This window comes from Silurus aristotelis, assembly GCF_946808225.1.
Source record: "Silurus aristotelis genome assembly, chromosome: 11".
Taxonomy (NCBI): Eukaryota; Metazoa; Chordata; class Actinopteri; order Siluriformes; family Siluridae; genus Silurus; species Silurus aristotelis.
In genome coordinates this window covers 26428852-26441860 of record NC_139584.1, presented here as the reverse complement: position 1 = coordinate 26441860, position 13009 = coordinate 26428852, and the positions used below count along the sequence as shown (strand labels likewise).

At 37.2% G+C, this 13009-nt stretch overlaps 1 protein-coding gene across 1 annotated transcript in view; it reads left to right on the top strand.

Moving 5' to 3' along the window:
* The window catches only part of klhl22 (kelch-like family member 22), a 279020-nt gene that overhangs the window by 257928 nt on the left and 8083 nt on the right, over positions 1–13009 (top strand). The window lies entirely within an intron of this gene.

The window sequence follows — 13009 nt, the reverse complement described above, 5'->3', positions numbered from 1 at the left end:
CCACGCGTTGTTATATTTCGTTTTAGTATAGTATGTATGGTTTCTATAATTGCGACATAATAGTGGTGGTATTAAGAGGTGGATTAAGTCTGGTACGTCCCCACCGAAGACCCAGGTACCAAACACAAGGCCCGCCACTGATATATATATATATAAATAACAATGCTGCTGTAAAAGATGATAATATATGATAAGCACTCCTATATGATAAGCAACAATTTTAAATTTGATATAACTTAAAATCATGGGCAGTAAACGAGTGCAAGACCACTTATCATCTGTTCGAGCATTAAAGTGTAAAATTTGATGGCTTTGCAGGAGCAGAGCTACATGTCTGGACAAATCCCAGCATGATAGAGTCCCTGGTGTTTTGATACTGCCCGCCTCAGCCATTACGACAGCCTTATTAAAAGTTGATTTAATTTGGTGAAGTAGATTTGCTGTAACAGCCCATGGATCTGGATGAGATGCTGGCCAGAGAGGCCTGAATAGAAAACAAATACTATACAGGCAGAAGGACAAGAAAAATAATGCATTGTAAAAAGCTTGAAGTGGACTGTATAAAAGGACAGCTTCTAAATAATAGAAAGCATTTTTATTGCATTTATTGAGTCTGAGTCTGTATACATGCTGGGGTTGTGTAGTACAGGTTGTTCTATTATGATGCACATGCACACTATTTGTTCCGAAAAGTAGTTATTGATACATCTGTAGGTTTGAGGTGTTCTTCAAATAAGCCTGGGATCAAGCAGCAGGCTACAGCAAGATGCCATCTACAGCAAGATGCCAATTGGATTTTGGTTTTGGGATTTTTAGATGTTTTATTACCTCACCTCCACTTTTATTCATGCACATGCCACCTGCAGAGTCATTAACCTCCCAGCAGCTGATATTTCCTCTCCCAGCAGAAACCAATCCCCATATAAAACCCTGACTTTCGCGCCATCCTCAGCTTACAGCATGTTAAACCCCTGGCTCTAATACCCGTTCTCCCATCACTGGGGAAATGCTATTTCCTCCAAATCCTAGAAGGTATTCTTCACAATGACTGTATAAATCAGAACAATGACCACTCAGATCAGTGGGCCACCTACAAATCTTACAGCCTATGGTTCAAATCTGAGCTAATCAAACCAGGCCGAGTAAAAAAGTGCAGAAGAGTCACAGAGAAGTGACAGGCTCACAACAGAGAAACACAACTAACAGGGCTGTTAATGCATGCCTTGTTTACTTTAGTTTCATAGAAAGAAACAACCTCAGAACGGCACAGAAATTACTCATAATTGAACTAGCATTGGAATGCTGGGATAGGGGTGAGTTGAATAGGATCTACATGAATCTGATCCAGATGAATCTAAATGAATCTATATCTGCTTGCCAGCCAGGCTATGCTCTATGAATAATAAAGGAGATGCGCATGATTAACAAGGTAATGGAGCTTTGGCTTCTCAATTCTGCCCATGCCAAATTATCTTCTGAGGTAGCCTGCATTATTATCATCAGTTTTTCTTCCTTAGTAAAATCCATTGCATGCCACATTTTAAATACAGCCGAATAAACTCTGCATGATTCTACAGTTATTTAGTTAACTTAAGCTGTTAGCAAGATTATTTAATTGTAATATGTACTAAGGTGAGTTCATAAGGGGACATATCATCTACGTATTAGGGAGCTAACCCAATACAAATGCTTCATTTATAAATCAGCGCATAATGTATTCTAATATACTAATAGGAGGAACAGTAAATATACACCAACCAGGCTTAACTTGATGACCACTGATCAGGCATAACATTATGACCACCTGCCTAATATTGTGTTGGTCCCTTTTTTGCTGACAAAACAATCCTGGCCAGTCGAACATTAACAGCATGAACTTCTTCAGCATTTTGAGCTACAGTCTGTTGGATTGGACAACACGGGCCAGACTTCTCCACATGCATCAGTGAGCCTTGGCCACCCATGACAATGTCACCAGTTCACCACTGTTCCCACCACTGTGGGGAACAGCCCACAAGAGCTGCAGTTTTGGAGATGTTCTGACCCAGTTGTCTAGCCGTCACAATTCGGCGCTTAAACTCACTCAAATCTTTACTATTGCCCATTTTTCCTGCTACTAACACATCAACTTTGAGGACAAAATGTTCATTTGCTGCCTAATATATCCACCCACTAACAGGTGCCATGATAGAGAGATAATCAGTGTCATTCAAAACACCTTTCATAATGTTTTAATGTCTTAATTTTATGTCTGGTCAGTGTGTAAATATAGTGAATGAGCACCTAGTGAATGAAGTTATTCGTTGAAACTAGGATCCTGAAACACAGAAAAATTGTGTGTAATTTTATTTACAACCAGCGAAAGGAAGTGGTAAGATAGCAAGTATAAGCTTACGGAACAAACAAAGACTAAATTTTAACATGCACTTCGTTAATCCTAGATTTTGTCTGGTACTTTGGACAATAGAACCAATTAATGAGGAATGAAATTGAGTGGTGTAACTGAGTTTAAAAAGGTTCACGCCTGACTCTCCATTATACAGTTTAGAATAGATATACAGATTCAGATATTTAAAACAAAAACCAGACACAGATAGTATTTCAGATAGACACAGCTAATATAGGGGTTTATGTCAGTTTTTAGTATACACACCTCTCTGATCCATAATTGGTAATACACTGGTTGGTTGTACAGCCCCTTTATATTAGATTTTTTTTATTCATATCTCTGTGTGATGGTTTTTATGTCTGTGGTCAGGACACTTGACTTGAAGAATGACTTTGGTATTTATCATCCCCTCTGCTGATCTTCTGTCCTACTTAATTGTCCTGGCCTTTACAGAGAGGGTCAGAGCTCTAAGGGTAAGACTTTGGTCGTCTGTCTCACAAAATGTTGCTGACATTGGGAAAATATAGGCACTGAAGTGGTTTGGGTGAATAAGGACAAATGTGACATCACCATCTACAGAGTCGCTCTATGTGTAGAAAAAAATCAAATTGCAAATTGAAATAAAAAAACAAAAAACAAAACAAAATTTACAGTATTTATACTGTTTACAGCTAGGTTTAGGTGTAAACGTATACATGTGTTATACGATTGTTTAATCGGGAGAATGGCTACAAACTGAACAAATATACACTATTATCTGCAATAAACAGACCAGACAACGGTATTAAATTATTAGGTTATTCATTTAACAGTATTTGAGTAAAAGCACAAAAAGCCATTACTATTAATTGATTGAATACAAATTCAAATAATTTTAATATTAACAGACCAGGCAGAAGGTGATCATTGATATAAGTTCTGTTTCTTTCTATTGACAACTCATTCTTTAATAATCAATAATCTATTAATTTCTCATACAAGCTCTGATAGAGCTTTAATGATTTTGTTTGAATATGCTGCCTTCAGTGGTTATGGCGCTGGGTTACTGGTCAGAGGGTCAAGTTCTTAGGGACCCTAAACATGGCCCCTAACCCTCAGTGCTCCAGGGATTCTGTACTTTATATATTCCTTCAACTTTATTACTATTTGCTATTTTGTGTAGATTCCTTTTCTAAAGTCGCAATTTATCCCAACTTGTCTTTCTTCCAGGTTGCAAATCTACAAATTCAGGGTGGGTATATACTTATTCACTTATCTTATTAGACTTACTGTATGTCAATCACAGGATTAAGATCATAGCTCTTCAGTGATCGTCTGGGAGATGCAGAAAGACCCGTGTCTGAATTTTGTACTGTTCTTCTTTTGCCTTTAAATAGGCTTGAACACAAAGCTGAACTACCTGACCTCTGCGTGGCTTTTTTTCTGTCAGCATCGACGTACAGCCTGAAACAAAATCCACTGCATGCCTATTATCTTAATATCAGAGCTTTTCTGTGGGTGGAGATGATCATTTCACTTCTGCCTCTGGCACTTTCGTTGCAAAGCTCACAATTTTCTTATATTTGAATGCGAAAAACACATTTTTGTCTTCAGCCCAATCCAATAATAAACACGACTGGTAGCACAGGTGATTACTGCTTATGATAATAACATGCCTAGGCCTTAAAAAAGGTAAATAGGGCGTCAAAAACATCTTTGGTCAGTCTTTATGAAAGCAAGGCTTAACGTGTTGGTGTAAATGTGCCAGAAAAGACTAACTATTAAACCTCTGACAAATGTCAGCTTCTCCTAGGTATACCCATTAAGATTTTCTCCATCAGCTGCTGTGATCACATGGTGGCACTGGGTGAGAAGCAGAAACTAAATCATTCATGTCAGGGTCACTCGCCCATCAAGGCTATCCCCAGTTATGATTAATAATGTGCGGTAAGTTCATACACCAAAATGATATGCTTCTCTTCTGAACTTGTGTAGGTATACATTGAAATGAATATATTTAATTGATTTTGTAGTGTATAACTTTTACACTTTTTTAATACATTCTTCATTTATACATGAATTATCATTATTATTTCTATTAATTAAGTAATGAATCTAGTTTTTTAATTATTTATTGCTATTCAAAGGAATCTTTCCACATGATTAATTTCTCTTTTCATAAAATTTTTAACGATTCATTTTGTTCCCCTCTTTTTTCTACTTTTCTAATTGTATACGTGATTACATTTCAAATGTGATTCCTGTGATTGCTTTTTACGTCCAATTCGTTCATTCTCATGGAATTTTACTTTAAATTATATTAAATCTTTTTATGATTTGTTTCATAATGGTTATATTTTCAGTTACACACATAATCACAAACAAAACTTTCTATAAAATAGTTTGAATACATTGAACACTATAAGGGACAGTGGTAGTTCAGTAGTTAAGGCTCTGAGTTACTGATCATAAGGTTGGGGTGCCACTGTTGGGCCCTTGAACAAGACTCTTAATCCTTTGTGCTTCAGGGGCATTGTACGATTTCTGACCCTGCACTCTCACTCTGATATGTGAGAACAAGGTTGCTCAGTGGTTAAGGTTAAGGTGGGTTACTGATTGGAAGGCCTGGAGTTTAAGCTCCAGTATTGACAAGCTGCCACTCTTTAGGGTCCTTGAGCATGGCCCTTAACCCTCTGTGCTCCAGTGGTGCTGTATCATAGCAGACCCTGTGCTCTGACCCCAGCTTCCTAACATTTATATGGATATTGATCTGTAAAGCACCTTTATTACAGAGCATTTTCTGACATCTGTCATTCATTGCTGCTTCATTCGTTTTCAATAAAATTCTGCCTTCACTTTCACCTCCTTTGCTGTATGGAATCCCCTAACCACTTTTTCAGATTAGAAATTGTTTTGAGTAGAGCTCTTTAGACAGTGAAGGACCCCTAACTCTCTACATCACCCCTGAGAACCCCCTCTTTATTTTCTGTAGAATGATTTTTTTAAACCCACATTTTAGAAACTTGACCTATTCTGATTAGTTCATTTTCAAAATGATGCCCAGCTACTCCTAGTCCAACTTCACTCCAGTCTAACTTAAATCTTTTTTCTATTTTTTTTGTGAATAAAAATGAACAGATAAAGGCACTAAGGAGGATTTTAATATAGATATGGATTTAGCTGGATGCCCACGAGGCCACCGGCCTTTTTCAAATGCGAAATAGAGATAAAATGAAACTAAGGAGTGAGAGTCGGTTAAGATAGCACTTATTATAGCTCGCTGTTTCACCAAATCGAAATAATCAGAGGAGTGACAGACGAGGTCTTCAGGCCCAGGGCCTTCAACACGGCCTCTTCTCAGGTGACCCCATGGTTCATGCTTGTGGCAGATGGAACAGTTGGCATGGAAACCGCCCACCTCCTGGACCAAAATGAGTGTCAACCCTGGTTATGAGCTAATTAATGCTGTCGCTCCCTAATTAGGCACATTTTTTTCTTAATGGAGATAATCATGAGACATCTGCTTCACCTGCTGCTTTTCCAGGTCCAGATACAAAGCTTTTGTCGGTAATAACAATATGCACATACAAGAACTGCTGTTATCTAATGTTCCAGTTCTTCTCTAGCTTTGTTTTTTCAGGATTCATTCAAGATGGTGGTGTGAATTACACCACTGGAGGTAAATATTCATTTAAATATGTTTAAGTCATTCGCCCTTCCACTGCAGCATCAATACAACATATTAACACATTGTATGTAAGCTACTGTAAACAATTCAGTGCACAATCATTATTATGATATTACCTTAGTGTACAAGAAGACTGTATAATTGAATTTCCCTGTTTCTAGTTTACTGTAGCAAACGTAAATGAGCAAATGGTGGCACAGGAGAGTATCAGGGCTGCATTTGTTTAATTCTTGTTCTTTTTCTTGTTGTTAAAACCATAAAAGGTATTTAATAGTACTTAGTATTTTGCCATTTTCAGTTTGGGATTTGGTGTTTTTCCCTCAGAACTGTTCTATATATTTATTGTTAGTATACTTGGTTACTTTAAGTCAAAGATCATTTGGTTATTGGGTACCAGTGTTGGACAGTAATAAATTAAATGTAATTCGTTACTGTACTTATGTAGCTTTTTACATATCTGTACTTTACTGAAGTATTTCCATTTAGGGAGACTTGAACTTCATTACATTTCAAAGTCAAATATCTCACTTAAAGAAGGTTTTGGCCTCATGATAATTTTATTAGCTATCAGTGTTAGTAATAGATTGTTGTGCTAAGAGTCTTTTCACATAAACTAAGTTTCTTAGGAGTCAAAAATGATAATAGGAACATTAAAGCCATAATAAATCTTTGAATACTTAAGTGCATTGCAAGGCAAATATTTTTGTATTTTTACTCAATTCAAAGTTTATACGGAGCACTTTTAATTTTACAGGAGATATTTTACATAGTGTATCTCTACTTTTACTCAAGTATATATTTTGGGGTAAATCGTCCACCAGCATAAGCTTAACCTCACAAAAAAATTGTCATATTGCTGGCTATAATGTAGGTTCAGGCTTTTTAAACCAAATTATACAAATCCAAAAAGCAAGACAGAATCACAATGAGAGAGGAGCAGAGGCCAGTAAAAAAATCTAAAGCTTGGTAAATCAGGAGTATTGAAACATTTACTGGGCAAAACTTCATGTTGTGAATGAGTGTGTGTGTTTGTGTGTGCTCAGTCAGCAGGTTGGTGAATAAATAGCGATTGCGTGTTGTGGTTGGTGTAGTCTGTGGAGGCCATGTTTTGTATGGCATGTTTGCTAAGACTTTAACTTTCCAAACAAAGAAGGTTCCAGCAGGACACACAGAAAAGAGTCAGGGACTATTACACTTTCTAAGGCCACTTAATAAACTGAATTAGTGAACTTAACATGTTTAACTTATTAGACTTCAATTCTAAAATGAATAAATAAATAGTGAAATCTAAACTTCATAATCAAAGCAGCAGTGAATATTTTAACACTGAATTATTAATTTATTTATTTTTTAAGATTACAATACAATTGAAGTATACAATAGAAGAAAACATGCAGAAGAATGTAATACACCTTGCAGGGTCGGGTATTGATTTTAACTGTCAACAACAAATTGACAGTAATGTAATGGCAGTAAAAAAAATCCCCGACCTTACAGCAGAGAATGTCCAATTGCTCCATCAGATGGGGACAAAACCAAAAGCTCTTGGTGTTCTCAGTGTTTGCCTAATCCAACCTAAGCTTTTGAAAGAAGCTGCCAGAGTGTCTGGAACAAGTAATCGTCTAGCTTCATCTAAAAGCAATTACATCTCCCCTGTTCCAGATGTAATACAGGAGTGCAGGCTGTTCAAAGAAACGAATGCACTTGAATCGAAAGCAGTTTAACCTGAAAGAGGAATTTATAACCCCATCAAGTGTGAAAAGGGACTAGTGTCCACTTGTGTGTGTGTGTGTGTGTGTGTGTGTGTGTGTGTGTGGGTGGGGTTGGGGGGTGTTATGCCATTCAGAAGCACATAAAATAAGTTTGATGCATTGGTGTATCAAGGGCATTGTCGGAAGCAGCACTTTATGAGCTGACGTCAATTCTTCTAAGGTCATCGTGAAAAAGAAGAAGTGTCGGCCCTCCTGCTGGAGAATGATCAGGCGTACCAGCGGAATCCTGATGGCCAAACTAAAATCAAAACACACACACACACACACACACATACATTTTTGTGATTGTTTGGGACTAACTAATTCGATTTCTGAGTAGATTTGATTACTGAATGTTTAAAACTGTAAATAAAAATCTATTAAAAAAATGTTAAATCTTTTTCTGGTTGAAATCACGTATATAATATGTAATGAATATAAAACTGTATGTTTATGTTAATGAAAAGCTAATGCAGTTAAAGTATTGTTTTGCTTGTCTAAAAGTTTCATAATGTACAGTATTTCTGTCATATCTCTCTCTCTCTCTCTCTCTCTCTCTCTCTCTCCCTCTCTCTCTCTCTCTCTCTCTCTCTCTCTCCCTCTCTCTCTCTCTCTCTCTCTCTCTCTCTCTCTCTCCCTCTCTCTCTCTTTCTCTTCCTTGCAAATCAGTGCATTAGCTACCCTGCCCTGATGCCGATATGCAGGAATTTACCAATGAATGTGGTCAGAAAAAAAAGGTTTTCTGCCACTCAGGAGCAATAAAGCAGATTTCCAGCTACAAGCAGCACCGCTGTATATGTGTACCAACTGAATTTACAGCCTGAAGTAAGCTTGTGTCTGAGGTAATGTTGCAAGTGTTTCATCACATCCAATCAAGAATCAAGTCAAAAACAAAAAAAGCCAGAACCAAGAGCCACCCTTAATTTTTAGGACAAAGACGGAAGACAGGATCAGTCTGGAAAGTCTTCTGCATGCTAATAAACGACGGTTACGATTCATTAGGTTGCTCTTAAGCCTGGGGCCAAGTTAATATTGAAGAGAGATTTGTCTCGGTGACAGTCAGACGATAAAAAACACCAGGAAAACAGTTTAGCAAGTTCAAACAGTCAGCCTGTGTGATTTCATGTGACAAATTAGCCAAGCATTTATTCGAGGGTAATTTTGTATATACTGAAAAAGAGACATAATCATCGTCTCTTAACCTGTTTGGAATTTTTTTTTTTTTAACGTTGTTTATTTTAATCCTCTCCCTTTATGAGCACAGTCTCCATGGACAGCGCTAATTCAATGAGCTCTTGGGTCATTAACGTAGGACAGCATAGCGCAATGCTTATCTTTGTAAAAACTCATTACACGAGCTTCCAGAGTCTTTGTGCAATCTTTTGACATCACTCTCCCTTTAAAAAGGGTAATTTGACAGCATGCAGAAGGGAGGAAAATATAAATAGATAAATGATTAGGCTGTATTTACAGATAGCATGAAATCGTTTGCTATCAGGTCCGATACAGGCGTCTAACTGTCATTCTAGTCTGGGAAAAAAAAAAAAAGGAGGGTTTTTGTTTGCTTATCACAATTTACAGTTGCGAAGTAATTAAGAGCAAATGGGTTCCAATAACACACCATGAACAGACATCAAATTACGCAGAGCACATGGACCTTAATCGGGATCTTAATTGGGAAGTGCCATGTGGATGGGAAGTGATCAGGGTCCTATAAACTGTGATAGGTTTCCAATAAATTAGCCGGTGATTGAGTAAGCCAGTGCAACCCGATCGTTGAATCTCAGACCACTCTTAACCATCATTATCTGTATTCTATGCATTAATTAAACATGTAGAGTGGTACGTATGGCTATATTGGTATGTTTGAAAAGAGCTTTATAGCTCATAAACCAATAACTAGACAATATTCAAATTACAAGATTTTTCTGCTGAGACACGTGTAGCCAAGCAATGACATTTTTACCTGCTTAAGCTATGAGTGCTAACTGCCCTCTTCCACATATATAAACTCACAGATGCCCACAATTTACTGGTGTCACTGTGATTGACAAGAGAACAATTGTAAATAAACAGTATTTCTTAAAACTCCAAAATGTAATACTGGGAGGATTAAAGTATGTTTTAAAATAGTAGAGTGCATATTTTGATTGTACTTACTAACTTTCAGCTTCTCCCATTAGGGGTCGCCACAGCGGATCATCTGTATTCATGATCCGCATGTTCGATTTGGCACGTGTTTTACGTTGGATGCCCTTCCTAACGCAACCCCCCCCCATTTATCCGGGCTTGGGACCGGCATTGAGAGTGCACTGGCTTGTGCAACCCTAATGTCTCGGGTTGGTTCCCTGACCGGGAATCAAACCCGGGCCGCAGTGATGAGAGCGCCGCATCCTAACCACTAGACTACCAGGGAACCAATAGCTTGATTGTAAAGGGGCAATTATTTAACATTTGTCGAAGTAGTCACCAGTGTCAGCATAACAGTCTGACAGTTTTGATATGAGACAGAGTTTGTGACAAAAAAGGACATGACCAATTTAGTTTTTCGATACAATTAATGTCAAGAGATGACTGTTTACAGCTGATAATGATGATCACTGGATCTGTCTTGTTCTACAACATTCAAAGTTTGTGGACTCCAGACCACAGGATTGGTATGTGGTTTTTATTTTCAAAATCCTATTTCGCATTTAATCCCCAACAGCTTCCACTCTTCTGGGTAGATTTTCCAGTAGTTTAGTAGGGTTGAGGTCAGAGCTCTGTAGCAGACCACACAAGGCCCATGTAAATAATATCTTTATAGAGTTTGCTTTGTGCACAGGGGCATCGCGATGCTGAAACAGGTTTGTCTCTCCTAGTTCCAGTGAAGGGAAAATCTCATGCTACCACATTAAAGACATCAAATGTATGCCTCAAACTTGGTGGAAAAAACACATATAGCTGGAAAGGTTAGTTGTCGAAATGTTTTTTTGTCCTTATAAGAGTAAGAATTGTTACATTTCATACTTTAATTGGAAGATAATCATTTCTGTAACGTTGCTGTGATCTAGATAGCGCCGGTGCTCTACAGTATAAAGCTTTATATCACATGCAGTTAATTCAGCACTGTTTTCTAGAGTTGCATTGAGACATATTCGCTGCACTTCTGCTGTGCGGAGGCACACGAGGAGTTTTTATGACACTGTGAACATACACCACTGAGTATTTGTATAATGGAATATGTTCAGTGTAATTACTGGTTCTGGTGTTCATTTGTTGAATGGTGCTGTGGTTGTGTTACTTCTCTGAGAAGGAAGCTGCCACGCTGATGTCCCTGGAGGACGTTGCTAATAAGGGGGGGGGGGTGTTTTAAAAGGGACAACATTTACAGCGTTTGGCAGACACCATTATGCAACAGTTATGGGTAAACAGCCTTGCTCAAGGGCCCAGCAGTGGTGCAGGGAATTAAACTCATGACTTTCTGTTTCAAGTGCCAGCACCTTAACCACTGAGGTACCACCTCCCCAAGAGCACTGTTGCATCACTCCATTTAAATAGTGATGACTCGAGAGCTGAATCCAACCTCCACCATAAACAGTAAGTAGTCGAATGACATTGCATGGTATTGTACTGAAAATTGACCAGCATTTCAATAAAAAGGAAAAAATAAATCATTTCAGAATTCCATTATAAAATAAATCATAGGTGCCACTGCAGACAATGTGTCAATTATTTTGATTAAGATGCATTTAGTTGATCTTTCTCAAAAAACTGAACAAGTCATGAGTGTTTTTTCTGTGCAGGAGCAGTAAACACAGATAACAAAGGATTGCACATTTTACCTAGCCAGCAGCTAAAAGAGAGCCATTTCAGGTTCAGCACAAACCTCTAGAGATGTGTTATTTTTTCCCTCCTCAACCTGTTTTTGTAGCAAACACCACTCACGATGTGGTCCTTATCGATTTCCGACCCTGTCATAAGCTTGGGACATATGTCAGCTTTTATAACTGTTCTGAGTAGACACTGGGCTGATAGGAGCACCATGGCCCATTAGTTACAGGGCAATAAAAGCCCACAGTGTGGCTGTGTAGAACCAATAATTACATCAGCTGCTTGAAATGGTTTAAAGAACAATCAAAATGCAAGAGTATATATATATATATATATATATATATATATATATATATATATATATATATATATATATATATATATATATATATATATATAAAATAACGAACGCACCATTATGCACCCATGTGCTCTCTCTGCCAGGATTCAATAAATGTATTTATGAGGCCATTTATTCAGATGAGATCTCAAAATGTTTTCTTATGCTACCAATGGCTGTTTAATGAGCTCTAAAATTTGTTTTAACCAAAAGTGATTAAAGCTAATGTGTTTTCTGTTAATTTGCTCTGAAAAATATGAGGCAGTTTGTAGTTCTGAAAAATGATTACTGTGAAGAAAAGAAAAGAAAAGAAAAGAAAAGAAAAGAAAAGAAAAGAAAAGAAAAGAAAAGAAAAAAACAGTACCCTATGGCTCATTTCATATTAGATATATCTTTTTTAGTGCTGAAATGTGTTTTGCACTGGAGTAGTCTCTCATTAAAACAATCCGCTCATCTCTCAAAAATGCACTTTTGATAGTTGCTTTTTGTTAAACCCTGTCCTCTGGGATACCTTGTTTAAAAAAATACCATATTTATATATAACTTATCCATCATCTGGCATTACTGCCAAAACATAATATTAGCAACTGCTGTAGAGATATAGATTAAGAAATGTTTGTATCACGGACACTACGTTGCTACGTGCATGCTTTTTAAAGCAGATCGATTAGAGGAAAAAATGTGAGGAAAGAGTGACCTCTGCTGGAGAAATTTCAGAACTACGTTTCTTACTTCATTACCCCCACAAAATTTTAATAAACAAAGCAATAAAAACACACAAGAACGCAATTAAACAATAAATCTGTTTCAAAAACGGCATTTCTTTTTTATTACAACTTAATTTAACAAGTCAGCTTTAAATTTGAAAACATTGTAAAGATAAGTATGCAGAAAATTTCCATTTCACATGCTTGCTGCTCTACTTCAGGTAATAACAATCATGAATTTGGATTGTGCTCTTCAGATTGATCAAAACCATTTTATTTAAATATTCCAGTCGAATTCATAGAAATGCAAAAGCAGCCAATTATTGGTTTTTTAGCAAACTT